Source organism: Amblyomma mixtum, chromosome 3 (assembly GCF_055824585.1).
Source record: "Amblyomma mixtum isolate Tamu chromosome 3, ASM5582458v1, whole genome shotgun sequence".
Classification (NCBI taxonomy): Eukaryota; Metazoa; Arthropoda; class Arachnida; order Ixodida; family Ixodidae; genus Amblyomma; species Amblyomma mixtum.
The window spans coordinates 39,945,826-39,958,467 of NC_143014.1; the positions used below are offsets into that span (position 1 = coordinate 39,945,826).

The 12,642-nt window shown below is 50.0% G+C and overlaps 1 non-coding gene across 1 annotated transcript; it reads right to left on the reverse strand.

Annotated features, from left to right (window-relative positions):
- Positions 1–12,215: 12,215 nt before the first annotated feature.
- TRNAL-UAA (transfer RNA leucine (anticodon UAA)) lies at positions 12,216–12,299 on the reverse strand. The gene has a single exon. It is a non-coding gene; the product is annotated as a tRNA-Leu (tRNA).
- Between the last annotated feature and the right edge of the window lie 343 nt (positions 12,300–12,642).

The window sequence follows — 12,642 nt, forward strand, 5'->3', positions numbered from 1 at the left end:
TCAGCCCACACCTTCGCCTGACAGTTAGTCTCCGATAGTCGCTCCGCCGTCACCGGCCGCCGACAGTGAACGCGAGTTGTTGAGTTCAGATATAGTCCTAGTTATCAGGCAACTCTTTCCTTCTGTAATGCGGCAGTCACTTTCCGATAGAACGACATCAGCCCGGATCACGTGTATGAACTCTCAAAGGTTGTCTCGAGCGCAAGTCTGAGTAACCTCTCGAATTCAAAGTTTGTTGCCTCTTCAAAGTACCCGTTGAATCGGTGACGATCGACCGGCCTGCGCAACTTTGCACAATGCAACGGAAAGGACGGTGTCAAATTCTTCACCACTTTTGGAATTAACAAATTTTTGAGCCACTCCACGAGATGCGCCACTTCGAAGAAATGCGCAGTGTTCAATAGAGCTAGCACAATCCCCCGCATATGTCAAACCACGCGACAAACACCGACACACGGCCGCAGCAGACGAACGTTTCTGCACTTTCGCACTCGATTTGGCCGCTGCACCGACAGCACTAGTGTCAGGCTGCACTCGCGCCGCAAGAACTGGCACTGCACTGGCACGGCACTTTTGTGAACTAGTGCAGAAAGTGCAGCCAAATCGAGGAGACCTATGATTATAGCGAGCGACCTGTGCCCTGTGCACTGTCTGCCTCCGTGTCGCTATCTCTCTAGAGATCAAAGAAACAGACACCCATCTCAAGACGGCTCGAAACACATGCTCGCCGGTGCCGCTGCATGTCTGCAACAGGTCGTCCTTCAGCAGAGCTGGCGGTGGCGTGGTTTGAAAACGGCGGAACGACGCGCGCCCGGACGCGGCATTTCGCAGATGTGACCAAGCGTCGAAGCGGGGCTGCTTTTACCCTTTTGGCTGAGCGCACCACCGCCCCTGGCGTGCGGCAATCACTCACGGTCGGAGTGAGTGATTTTCCAGGGGGGTGCAGCCGCCCCCCCCTTGCCCCCCCCTCCGGACGCCCATGCCGTCGATGTTACTATCTGGAGGGCCTCCTTTGAGGGAATGTGCCGTTTCGTTCTTGAGTTTTACGCGACTACAGACTTTCCTGTTTTCATATATATTAGTGGGAGCAAAGAAAAAGAAAAAAATAATGCTGCCCAGCCCGCATCGCAAAAGGCACAACGTCGACACAGTGGAAACTTGGGAGAGTTAGTGATAATTGTCGACATAATTGCACAGAGCAAATTAGTAAGTAAGCGAAAAGAGGAAGCGGACGCCAAAAATAAGGAAGGTGTGAAATAAAGAAAATTAATTATGTTTATGTCCCATGTATATATTTCTAGCGTTTTTTTTTTTTTCAATGAACCTTATAGTTGAAATCGGTGCCTTTCTTGTGTCCTTCCTTCTGCCCTCGTCTTTTGCGTGTTCAATCACTTCGTCACTGTTGATGCATAGTAATATTAGTAGTAGTCGGAACACTCCTGGTCTAGAGTGTAACCTGCTAACTATAGCGCTGAAAAAAAAATATTTTTTTATCAAATGATATTGCATCTATGATAAGAAAACTATAACAAAGACAGCTATACAATTTAGTCAACGCTCAGCGTATGCCTGTCCAACCTTATAAACTATGGTTGGTAAAGAAAAAGGCAGAGAGAAGTGGGCAATTGTCAATTTCTGTTTACCCTTCAGATGAATCGACATTGCGCAAGAGACGTGAAATTGCTATTGAGAGGGTTAGCACCGCAGGGTGTCGGAATGTGTTTTCCTCAGAAGCAAATATTCGTCGTACATGCGGCGGCACCATGCAACCAATTCCGATCAACTTCGACGGAATTTTGCCAAGGCTCACAAAAATGCAGTATACAGATGCATACCATTCACGAGGCGGACTCGAGACTTTTTTATAGACATTGTACGAAGAAGAACGAGGGGGGGGGGGGGGGGGTGTGCAGGACTGCTGCCAAAAAAAAGGGGTCGGCTACAAAGCGATAGTTCTGTAGGCACTTAGGGCGACCCCCTCCCCTCTCTCGTTTGGACCCTCAACTGCGTGCTCTTATTCATTTTAGACGTACGTCTTTCTTGTATCCAGTTTGCATCATTAGGTTGCTTATTCCCTCCAGAATTTTCCATCGCGTGCTGAAATGTATATCTTTCTAACCTTGCGTCGATTTGCCTCGATTTGGTTGGATCAAAGATTGAAAAAGTGCGCCCGCGTATGTGTGTGTGTATGCGTGCGTGTCCACGCGCGCGTACCTGGAAACTGTAGGAACAGCTGCTATTTTCACACCGTCTATTGTCAGGAAACTATAGCCTCGTTTACATGAACCCGACTTCGGCGGGTCGAGCCAGGAGATCGAGTTGAGCAAGGTCAGCCCAACTTGACTGCATGTTTACATGAACTCGATTTTAGCGAGTCGCGACCGGTTCAACAGCAGCGGCACCAAGCGTCGAACGGCGCAGCGGGAAAGGGCAGTGGCAGCCGGGAAGATTGCGGCATGCACGGCTGCCTCGCAGGCGCTACGGCGCAAGCGAATAACAGGTTCGCATTTATCACCCCTCCTTCCACTAACCCGACTCAGACCGGTTTACGTGCTATCTGCTGTTGGGGTCGAGTGAGTCAACCCACCCCCTGCAGCGGAGTTGACTGGACTCGCTCCCTCGACTCCCGGATCCGACTCGTTTACATGAGCCCAGCAACCGGTTTTCAGCTCAAATCCTCCACTCAACCCGTCATGTAAACACCGCTTATAACGTGCTTGTAATCATTTTCCGAGAATTCCTTTTCCTGCGGCGCTAGTCTACCCCGCCTGCAGGAGGGGCGCGCAGCAAAAGGAGGGGGCGGTCCTTTGTGCCAGTTCCCGAAAAGGGGACTTCTCAGCACTATAGTCGGTTACAACAAAAGAACGAAGCGGCACACGCAACTCAGACGGAACTCTCCAGCCAATCACGTCGATTTGTGTGGCTGTGCATGCAGCCAAGCCTGCGAAAGAGAACGAAGGAGCCGGCGCTTTGTCCCCGTGTCGCCGACGGTGGATGTCCTTTGTTCGGGATAAGGCTAAAAGAATAATAACGCAAAAAGAAAGGAAGAGATTTTGCTGCCCCGGCATCCGCCATCGTCTCTAGGAGCACCTGAGCAGGAGCAGGGGAAAAGACAGGGAGAAAGGCGAAGGTACTAGTAGGTGTGGTGCTCCCGTTTATTGTCTCAGCTGCACTGGCCACTAAAGGGGGAGGGGGGGGGGAGAGAGGGCTGGGCTGCTCACCTTTCGCATAGATCCGCGCGAGAGCGTCTTTTTCGCAAAAGCGCTGAATGTTACAGGTGGGGTCATATTCGGCAACAGACGGTCGTGGCGGCTTCAGGCTCCACCGGTGCTGTCGCGGCGCACCTGTGGAGACCGAACAGAAAACTGTTCGGTCGACGCGCTTGGCTGGGCGGTCTCCTTTGATGGGCATGTGCTGCTTCGTTCTTGAGTTGTACCCGACTTATATACCACATGGATTTATTTCAGTGGTGGAACATGGCGCCCTCTGAACCACGGCATTCGTTTGAAAGAAGTGCGAGTCTAGTTCAGGAAAACTGCACCTGCTCCATGGTTAGTGCTGAAATAGTGCAGCTGCAGCCGCCATGGAAGCAGATGATGGTTTGCGGGTTGTGATAAACGGCGGAGACTCAAGTAACTTTCACTCGTCGACAAGCTAGAACGCTGCTCGAGTTCTCCAAAGAAACGGATCGAGGCTGGTTCATGGCAACATGATATTGTGATGTGCGGTTTGCACATTTCTTCATGAGATACGAGAGGTTGGCTGCCGCTGATGTAGGCTGTAAACAACTGGCTGCAATTCATTGGCATCGCAAAGGCTAGCGACGACCAGGCCTGCACTCGACCATCCGTTTGGAAGCAGACAGTGCCAAACTGCGCTCAAAGTGCCGGAACTAGCGGTACACACCCGCCGCACCGCCGCTGCCGCAGAACTTTGCCGAACTGGTGCATTGAGTGCAGGCGAATCGAGCGCTCTCCAACTTCCCCTCTACAGCGCTAGCCGGAACAACGAACAACCGGCAGCACGAAGCGAAAGCCTGTCTCTTCCCTTTCCTGTCGCTTTAGCAATGCCAAAGCTGTCCTCGAAAAATAATACGACGCCCAGAATGCGTTTCGTAGCGTCAGGTGAAAAAAATTGGCAGTGGCTTAGCTCTGCTATGCCTGGATATACGTAGCGTAAAGTGATCCGGTGTTTCGGCCGCACGTTTCGCCTTGGCTGCTCGACGGCAAACTGCCAGGCGACAACCTCGGGATCGGAAGAATCTACATTTTCCAGTCTTCTGCGCCGTTTGGCAGCGGCTCGACTCTCTTTAGCTTACGAGAGCTTACATGTTGAGCGCGACCGTCATTTCTCCGCGCACCCTCCTCGCGCATGCGCAGTAGCGCGCGGCGCAACTGTCGTAAACACGAGGTCACGCGTCGGAGAGGAGCGCACGCGGCGACGGCAGCGAGGAGCTCGCACCGGCTGTGGCGAGGAGGCGACGCACCGGCAGACCTGCGCCTCTCGTGACGTCACGCGGTTCTCGCGCATGCGCATAACAGGCGGCGCACACTCGCGCAAAACTCGGCTCTGACCCGCGTAGTGTGGCTTTACTAGCTTTACGCTACAAAACAATCCAGCAAAGCAATATGGCGGAAATCTGCTTGGAAGTTCGACACACTCTACATAGGGCAAAATCGAGGGAAACGTGCGAACATCGTAGAGGTATCGTTCCCTCTCGTGAACACCTCCTGATTGTAAATATTTAGCAGCGCCACACTCGTTATTTTTTTGAACTGTGATTATTTAGTACACGTGCATGTGTGTAGATGGCGCTACTTACTAAATTTATCTACATTTATCGCATGTCGCTGCGTTATTGCTATTATTGTTTGTATTCTGTGGACTTTGTTCTTGGCAATTGTTACAAGTTGATTAAAGGAATGAGAGACCGACATTTTAAGAGTATATTTGCCAGAAAAAAAGAAGCCGCGGAACGTTTCAAGAGCTTGTGTCCTTCATGAGGAGAACAAAAAAGGTAGCTAAAATCAACTAGACATTGCGCATTCCCCAAAAGCCGTAGAGTAAAGGCGATGCTTAGCCGCGTAGAGCGAAGTATTAAGTTTCTTCACGCAAAATCTCAAAACTGCCACGCGCTGGTTACCTGAACAATTTTGCATTCCGTTTTTAACTATTTCGAAAAAACGCTAATTTTGATCAGGAATAACTTTTAAACTAAACAAGGCAGACGGATGAAATTTTCAGAATGGAAGGGCGATTAGACGATCTCAAACTGTACAAAAAGGCGCCGCAGTGCAATGCATATCCCAAAAGTTATTGCAGATTACATTGTTCTGTTTTCTATGCTTTTCAAACATGCGTGGCTAATAAACTAATTTATACACGTACTTCTAAATGCTTAAATATGTTGATTAGCATCCGATCTCAAAGTATCTCGAAAGATATTTCTCTAGGTGCAAGAGGTTTTTCACAATTTTGCATTTCCTGAGACAAGTTGAGCTCAACTGCCAGTTTTCATCTTTGCGTTTTCTTTTACAGTTGAAACAAATTTGCAGCTACCGTTAAACAAAATGCATCTTTTGAAAGTAGAGAAAAGTAGCTTTTCGGAGATATCTGAACCATATTTATGAAGCGAACGAGCGAGGTACAGTCGACGTACAAATATCACCAAAAATGGTTCCCGCTCACCGTCAGAGTGGGACCGCCACCTTAAGTTCACTGGACGAAACCGCTCACCTACAGCTCATTCCATTATTCTGCACTGAGCAATGTGCCACATTGAATTAGCGAGCAATTGTGCTAAACTCGATGCAAATGGGTAAAAGTGGCAACAGTGTGTCTGAAATGTCTTGTGTTGCAGGGCTATACTGAGCATGAATGCAGTCTTGGCTGCGTTAGCGTATAGATTGCACTCTGTGACTGCACTATCAGCTGGGCTATTGCTCCATAACGTTCCCCCGTCCTCCAATTCAGACACAGAGACTGCCGTGGTACCCTGCTAAATGAATTTAATTTTGCTGACCTTTTTTTTAGTAGGCGAACGGGTAAAGGATACGTTCGTTAACTGGCTATGACTCGCCAGTGACCGCGTGGTATAAAATTCTTTTGCATACAGTCGGTTGGCATAATAAGTTTCAGGGAACATGTAGCACTGCGCTTTGCAAAATTCTCGGTTCCGTCATTAATCCTAGAACCGGCAGCCAACGGAACAGGGATTTTTTGCGTGCGGTCAACGGGTGGACGTAATCGGTGATTAATGATAGAATCGGTTAATAGACTGGCTTACAGCCTAGATTCGCGTCCACAACCCTCATCCATAACATCAACCCCCCCCCCCAAAAAAAAAAAAATAATAATTGCTTAAAAGACGAGTTCCTGAACTATTAGATGCTTATAGAGGAACTCTTAATAACTCGTCTCGTCATTGGCGTTCCGCCGAAGTCCCGTTGATGATAGCACCTGCCAGAGAAGGGCAGTGGCGCATCGCTTGACCACTGCACCACTGCGCCAGGAATGGTAGGAAGACTCCTAGGGATCTATCAATGTAGAGAATGACCAATTCTAAATATATGGAGATTAACCCATTATCGCTGTCCGAAGAACTGCCATCCGTGAACCCTGGATCTGAACACCGGAACCGAAGTGAAAGCCGAGCTCCTAGCGCACCTAATTCGCACTTGGCCTAACTACGCAAATCGACCATCATTTTTAAAAATCAGTCTTCGGAAAAAGCTACTGTGTCTGTCGCGACCCACCGATTATCCGAAAATCATTCGAAAACTTAGAACGAGTGAGCTGTTCTGCCACAGAATCTTTTCCACTGTACGCATAGACGGAGTGTTGATTTCCAGCATCTACAACTTTACGAACGGGCTTTATTTACTCCGCACGTTTTCATCTCGATAACTCTGCTTGTTTACTTAGGCGCGTGCCCACCTTTCAAGATAAATCAGTCGTTTCAGGGGGTGGGTTGTGCAGCTCTGAATTTTTCTGTTCGTACTGGGGCAAGCAATGCCGGTATTATAACTAACGGCGCCGTTATTGAAATCGGAACCTGTAGACACGCCGGAGGTACGACGGGGTGTGTTTCCGATTTTAAAATACCAAAAGCTGATTTTAAAGGACTGAAAGATTTGTTTACAACAGAAAGCTTGGTGTCCAAATCCTGCGCGGCTGCGTTAGAAACGCCGCAAGAAAAAGAGAAGAAAAACTTAATAAGTGGAGACACTGGTAATCTTGCAGTGTTCTTGCAGACTAGACTATGTATGCATCTATGTGGTCATGGTGGGTACGAGGGTACCGGTAGAGTTCCACCGAAGGCCATCGTTTTACCCGTATTTACGCGAGTTTCAGTATCAAGTTAAAGTTATCAGTTTGTACCGGGCATACCACGCTATTGATTCTGTCAATACAAGAGAAGATATTTTCATTTCCACTCTGATCCCGTAACGAACATCGCGAACAGCATGACAGGACTGAAAAGAAAGGGTACGCAGGAGAAGCACTGACCTACTGCGCAAGTTTATTTCGCTTGACCCGGGAAATGTAAGCAGACGAAAAGGTGAAATGTAGGGAAAGCGACAGCAAAGCAGGAGCGAAATTGACAAGGAAAACAAGGTCTTTCACGCGAGATGGAAATATAGAAAGAGTAAAACTATTTTTATTCACTTTGAGCGGCCGACCTGCGACGACCAAGTGAATGTGCGCGTGCCCTATGCTCCCCCACGAACAATGGTCCGCGCGATGCCCTCATTGGCGCAGGGCAACGCATCTGTGCAGGCCGGGAAGTCATCGCGGGGGCTGCAGCCGGCCGCTCCCTCTCCTGCACGCAGTTTGCACGCCCGCGCACTCTCAACAACCTTGCGCGTGCAGCACCCCACATTTTTTTATTTTTTTATTTTTATTCCATGTATTTGTACATAGTGTATATTGCCGCCCTACCCCTATCCTTTCTTTTATCCCTCCCCCCTTTCTTTCCTTCTCCCTTTCTTCTCCGCCTCATTTTATTCTCGCTAGCCGCAGCTCAGGTGCTTCAGCCTTCGATGGCAGATGCCACGGCTAGCAACATCTTTTCCCTTCATATTTTATTTTTTATTACCAATAAATAGCCACTAACAGCAGTTTCGTGGAACAGGGGAGGGGGGAGGGTCTATAGGCCCGCCAGGTGGCCACGAGCCCCTGGCGCACGGCGAACCCTTGGGCTCGGTGCACCGCTCGGAGCGCTGCAGATCCATGCATGGGGGGAATGTTCGAGGGACAGACATGAAGAATGTGATTCAGGGGACCTTGGGAAGATAGAAAACATCTCGAGCGTAATCTTCGTTCTCAGAGGCGAAACTCGTTTCTAAACAGGCTGATCAAAAAGACGCTCAGGTCGCCCCGGCGAGGGAAAAAGTGTTATCCCTGCGAAATTCGGTTATTGAGGCCGAGGAACGTAGCTGTGCGGTCAGGCCGAGAGCAGGAACCCAGATTAAATTCTCGCCACACCTTTATTATGCCACTCCCCGGGGATCCGGGGAAAGAGGCTGATAGAGGAAGACGACTACCGTCGAAGGCCGGAGACGAAGGCGAGCGTAGAAGACGACGAAGGCCGGGCTGTTAGATGTGTTTCGCCTTAACAGATTTCCTTGTTTATGCCACTATACCTTAGCCGAGACACCCATGTGGGCATGTGCCATTCTTAAGCTGACGAAGAAGGAGAAGAAGAAGATGTGTTCGATTCCTGCCGTGATGACACTGACGGCCAGGGCCAGGAATGTCCAGCGAGAATTGCGTGGCGCACCTTTTCCACCATTCTCAACCTCTATCAAGGAGTCAGAGCGTGGCATGGAGTGGACCACGACGTCCCTCGGCGAAGAGGAGCGCCCTCTAGGCGAATACCAGGTCTCCAAGCAGGGCATGCGAGGCATCCAGAACACGGACCCGTTGTGGTTTAGTGCGCTGACGTCAGGCCTGCAGTCCGTCGTGCAGCAGCGGCCGACACAGGAGGTCAACGTAGTGGCCGACCAGAGGAAGGCCGCTGCAGAGTCGAGCCGGAGCGAGAAGGGTGGTGGATACGTGCTCCAGAACCAGACGGTGCCGCCATCGTTCAGCTCTGGTGAGACACCCTTCTGTGGGCCACATGATAACTATCAGCATGCGTATATTCTTTGTTTATATCGTTTTTATTTCTCTTGCTTCATATTTATTCTGTTCGCTGTACCTTTTTTAGCGTTCCGCCTTTCGTTTTGCGCGCTCATGTCCCGGTGACATTTTTTCCATGCAGAAAAAGCCTCCACACTCCCGCTTGACCATGAAGTCCCGGTTCGACAAGCGGCTAGCTGAAGCGACTAAATGGACCTGCGCCGCCGCGGTGGCTCAGTGGCTATGGTGCTCGGCTGCTGACCCGAAAGACGCGGGTTCGATCCCGGCCGCGGCGGCTGGAATTTCTTTGGAGGAGAAATTCTAGAGGCCCGTGTACTGTGCGATGTCAGTGCACGTTAAAGAACCCCAGGTGGTCGAAATTTCCGGAGTCCTTCACTACGGCGTCTCTCATAGCCTCAGTCGCTTTGGGACGTTAAACCCCATAAACCAAACCAAACCTAAATGGACCTGCCACGTTCTCGAACTCCGGCCACTGTGGTGGCGCCCACGGCGCCACTGCGCATGCTCATTCATTGTAATACCGATTTTCCATCAATAACTAAATAACGGAGAAGCTGGAGGGAGAGCGTTCCTAACTTTCATATGACTACTGCACTTTCGCCTGCTGACACTAGCTGCGGTTGATTCTGCAGTGCTGTGCAGTACGACATTGTCAGTTTCGCTGTCTAAGATCACAATGCGCTCACAGCTTTGATAAAGTTATTTTCTAAAAAATTTGCCTTCAGAGCCATTCACTTTGACGCCCTTTGCGGTGGAGAGACCCATACGTGTTAAAATTTATGTGCCTTCGAGTTTTGGGTTATTTCTGCTGTCAACGGCTGCCCACACAAGCCTGTGTGCATGATTCGTGACGCTTTATATACAGAAGTATACACCGTCCACATCTAGACCTTCCATGTGAAAGCTCCCGCGATGAGAGGCAAACAGCTGCAAGGGGATTAAGCATGACGTCGCGACCATCGGCTTGAGGGGCACCTTTTAGTGGCATTCGCCGCTTCGTTCTTGAATTGTATCTCTACAAGGGACATTCATAGTCAAACATTCGCGCGCTGACCTTCCGGCCGAGAAAACTTGTCCAGGTGGTCAGAAAGCGGGCGCTTTGGAGACGGTAAGGTCGCGTGGTGCAGGCGGGCCTGGCTCGTACTTATGTAGGGACTACTTCTGCACCCTGGAAGAGGGCGTGAACATTTCGCTCACTGGATCGACACAGCCGTTTTTGTGTATGCCTATGCCGTAAACAAGTGAGTGGGCTCGATTACAAAACGCAAAAGTGACATGCTGTGTGTTCCCTTTTATATTGCTTGTGCAGTAGGTGGCAGGCACTCAAGGAGGCAGTGCTCGCCATTTACAGACCCAGTTGATTCGGCAGAATGAGGAGCAATATTCGCCTTTTCATGTAGGAACGCTTTCAGTGCCTGTATTCGCGGACTTCGGTGTCCATTACATCCGCGGTTTACTCTCCGAACGCAAAAATAAGCGTAGATAAGGTACAATGACATCTAGCTTTGCTTGGACGAGGGTGATTTCTTCTTTATTGTGTGCTTAACACCTTGATCCAGAAGTGCTCATGTGGTGTTGATCATTGTCGTTATTACAGTGATGATCATCCAGGCTACATTCATAGCTGGACAAAGGCGTTGTTCTGGCAGTAGTTTCTAACCACCCCGGAGTTGCGCCAGCCAGGACTGCGCTGCTTCAAAATTGAAACCTGATTATTCACTTAAACCTCTACTGCCCTCAACTACATTTTAATTCCGTTGGTTTCTACGTCGTCACGCTAAAAGACCACCGGTTCTTTATTGTGCGTATTACTTGGATTGGTCAAGGCGAATTTCTTTGGAGGAGAAATTCTAGGGGCCCGTGTACTGCGCGATGTCAGTGCACGTTAAAGAACCCCAGCTGGTCGAAATTTCCGGAGCCCTCCACTACGGCGTCGCTCACGGCCTTAGTCGCTTTGGGACGTTAAATGCCATAAACCAAACCAAACCATTTTTTCGAGTTAATTTTAGTACCAGGTCAACTCGCATTTGTTCAGACTGACTGACTGACTGACTGACTGACGTACTGGATGACTGGCTGACTGACTGACTGACTGACTCACTCACTCACTCACTGACTTTTACATGGCACAGCAACACTGAGGGCTACGGAACATGCTCCAGTGGAGAGCTCGAAATTAATTTCGACCACGTGGGTTTCATTAACAGGCACATATAGGTCTGCATACGAGCGCATTTGCATTTTGCATTTTGCCGCTTTCAAAATGCTGGACCAATTTCTGCACTGCATCGACCCATGCCTCAGATCAAGACTGTCACCCAGACATCATCGCCATCTGGAAGCTCTTTATCATCAATTTCGTCTAAACACTGCGTTTACAAACGCCTTACAGTTCCGTTTAGGTCAAGCGAACTTATGGAACCACTCACTGAAGTTCCTCTAACACTGGACTGTGTTTTAGGACCCTTGGGCTGCCATAGACAGCAGAGACGCGCTAATGAGCAGCTGTGTCATTAGACAGGAAGGAATCTTTATTGAACCTCGCTACAGAGCTCACGATGAGACAATGCTTACGCATTCAAAGCACGTGGGCAGTTTTAAGCGCCCTCCGTTTTTGTCGTTCCCTTCACCTCAGCTCAAATGTCCGTAATCGCTTCTGCTGACGCCCTGAGTGAGATTCCTAGTGGTACCAAAGCGATGGTCCACCGGCGCCATTGAGTGGGTGAGACTGCGAACGAGTAAAAATGTGTGGTTTAACGTCCCAACGCGATACATGTGAACTGTGAGGGACACCGTGTAGTGGAGGGCTCCAGATGAATTTAGACCAAGTGTGGTTAATTGATTTGGGCTGGCATCACACGGCATACGGGCGTTCCTGTGTTTCGCCCCGATCAAAATACGGCCGGCGCGGCCGGAATCGAACCCGCGACGTTTGCATGAGTAACCGAACACCACAGCCAGAGGGAAAAAAAATAAACATGCCTGTGCTGCTTAATAAAAATTAGTATTAGCCTTGCCCACGTAAAGCGTTCACAGTAGGTCCAAAAGAAGCGAAAACTAAAAAGAAACCATGTCAGAAGTAGGGTTCCAACCCACGGCCTCTTGCGAGGACCAGAGCTTAAATCTGGCGCCTTAGACCGCTCGGCCATCCTGACTACGAGATAACAGCAATTATGACTATATATTGTGACGAAGACGAAGCAGTGGCGCGGGACGGAGCGCCCGCGCTAGGCCAGCGGCCATTAAATCATCTCACAGCCATCGTTCACCACGCCTCATTCTTCGGCTGCCCGCCGCGTTACATTTGGTGTGAGGTGCTGGGGTCCCTTCATAACCATTCTGGTCACGGAGCTTCGGCGTCCTGGGCCTGCCGTGCACGTCGGCCGTGAGTACTGGTCAGCGCCGCACGGCCGTGCCCCAGCCCGCCCGACCTGAACCGACCTCGCCGCTCACCCCAGCCCCGTCCCCCGCCCGGACCACACGCCAAGACCCGACGGA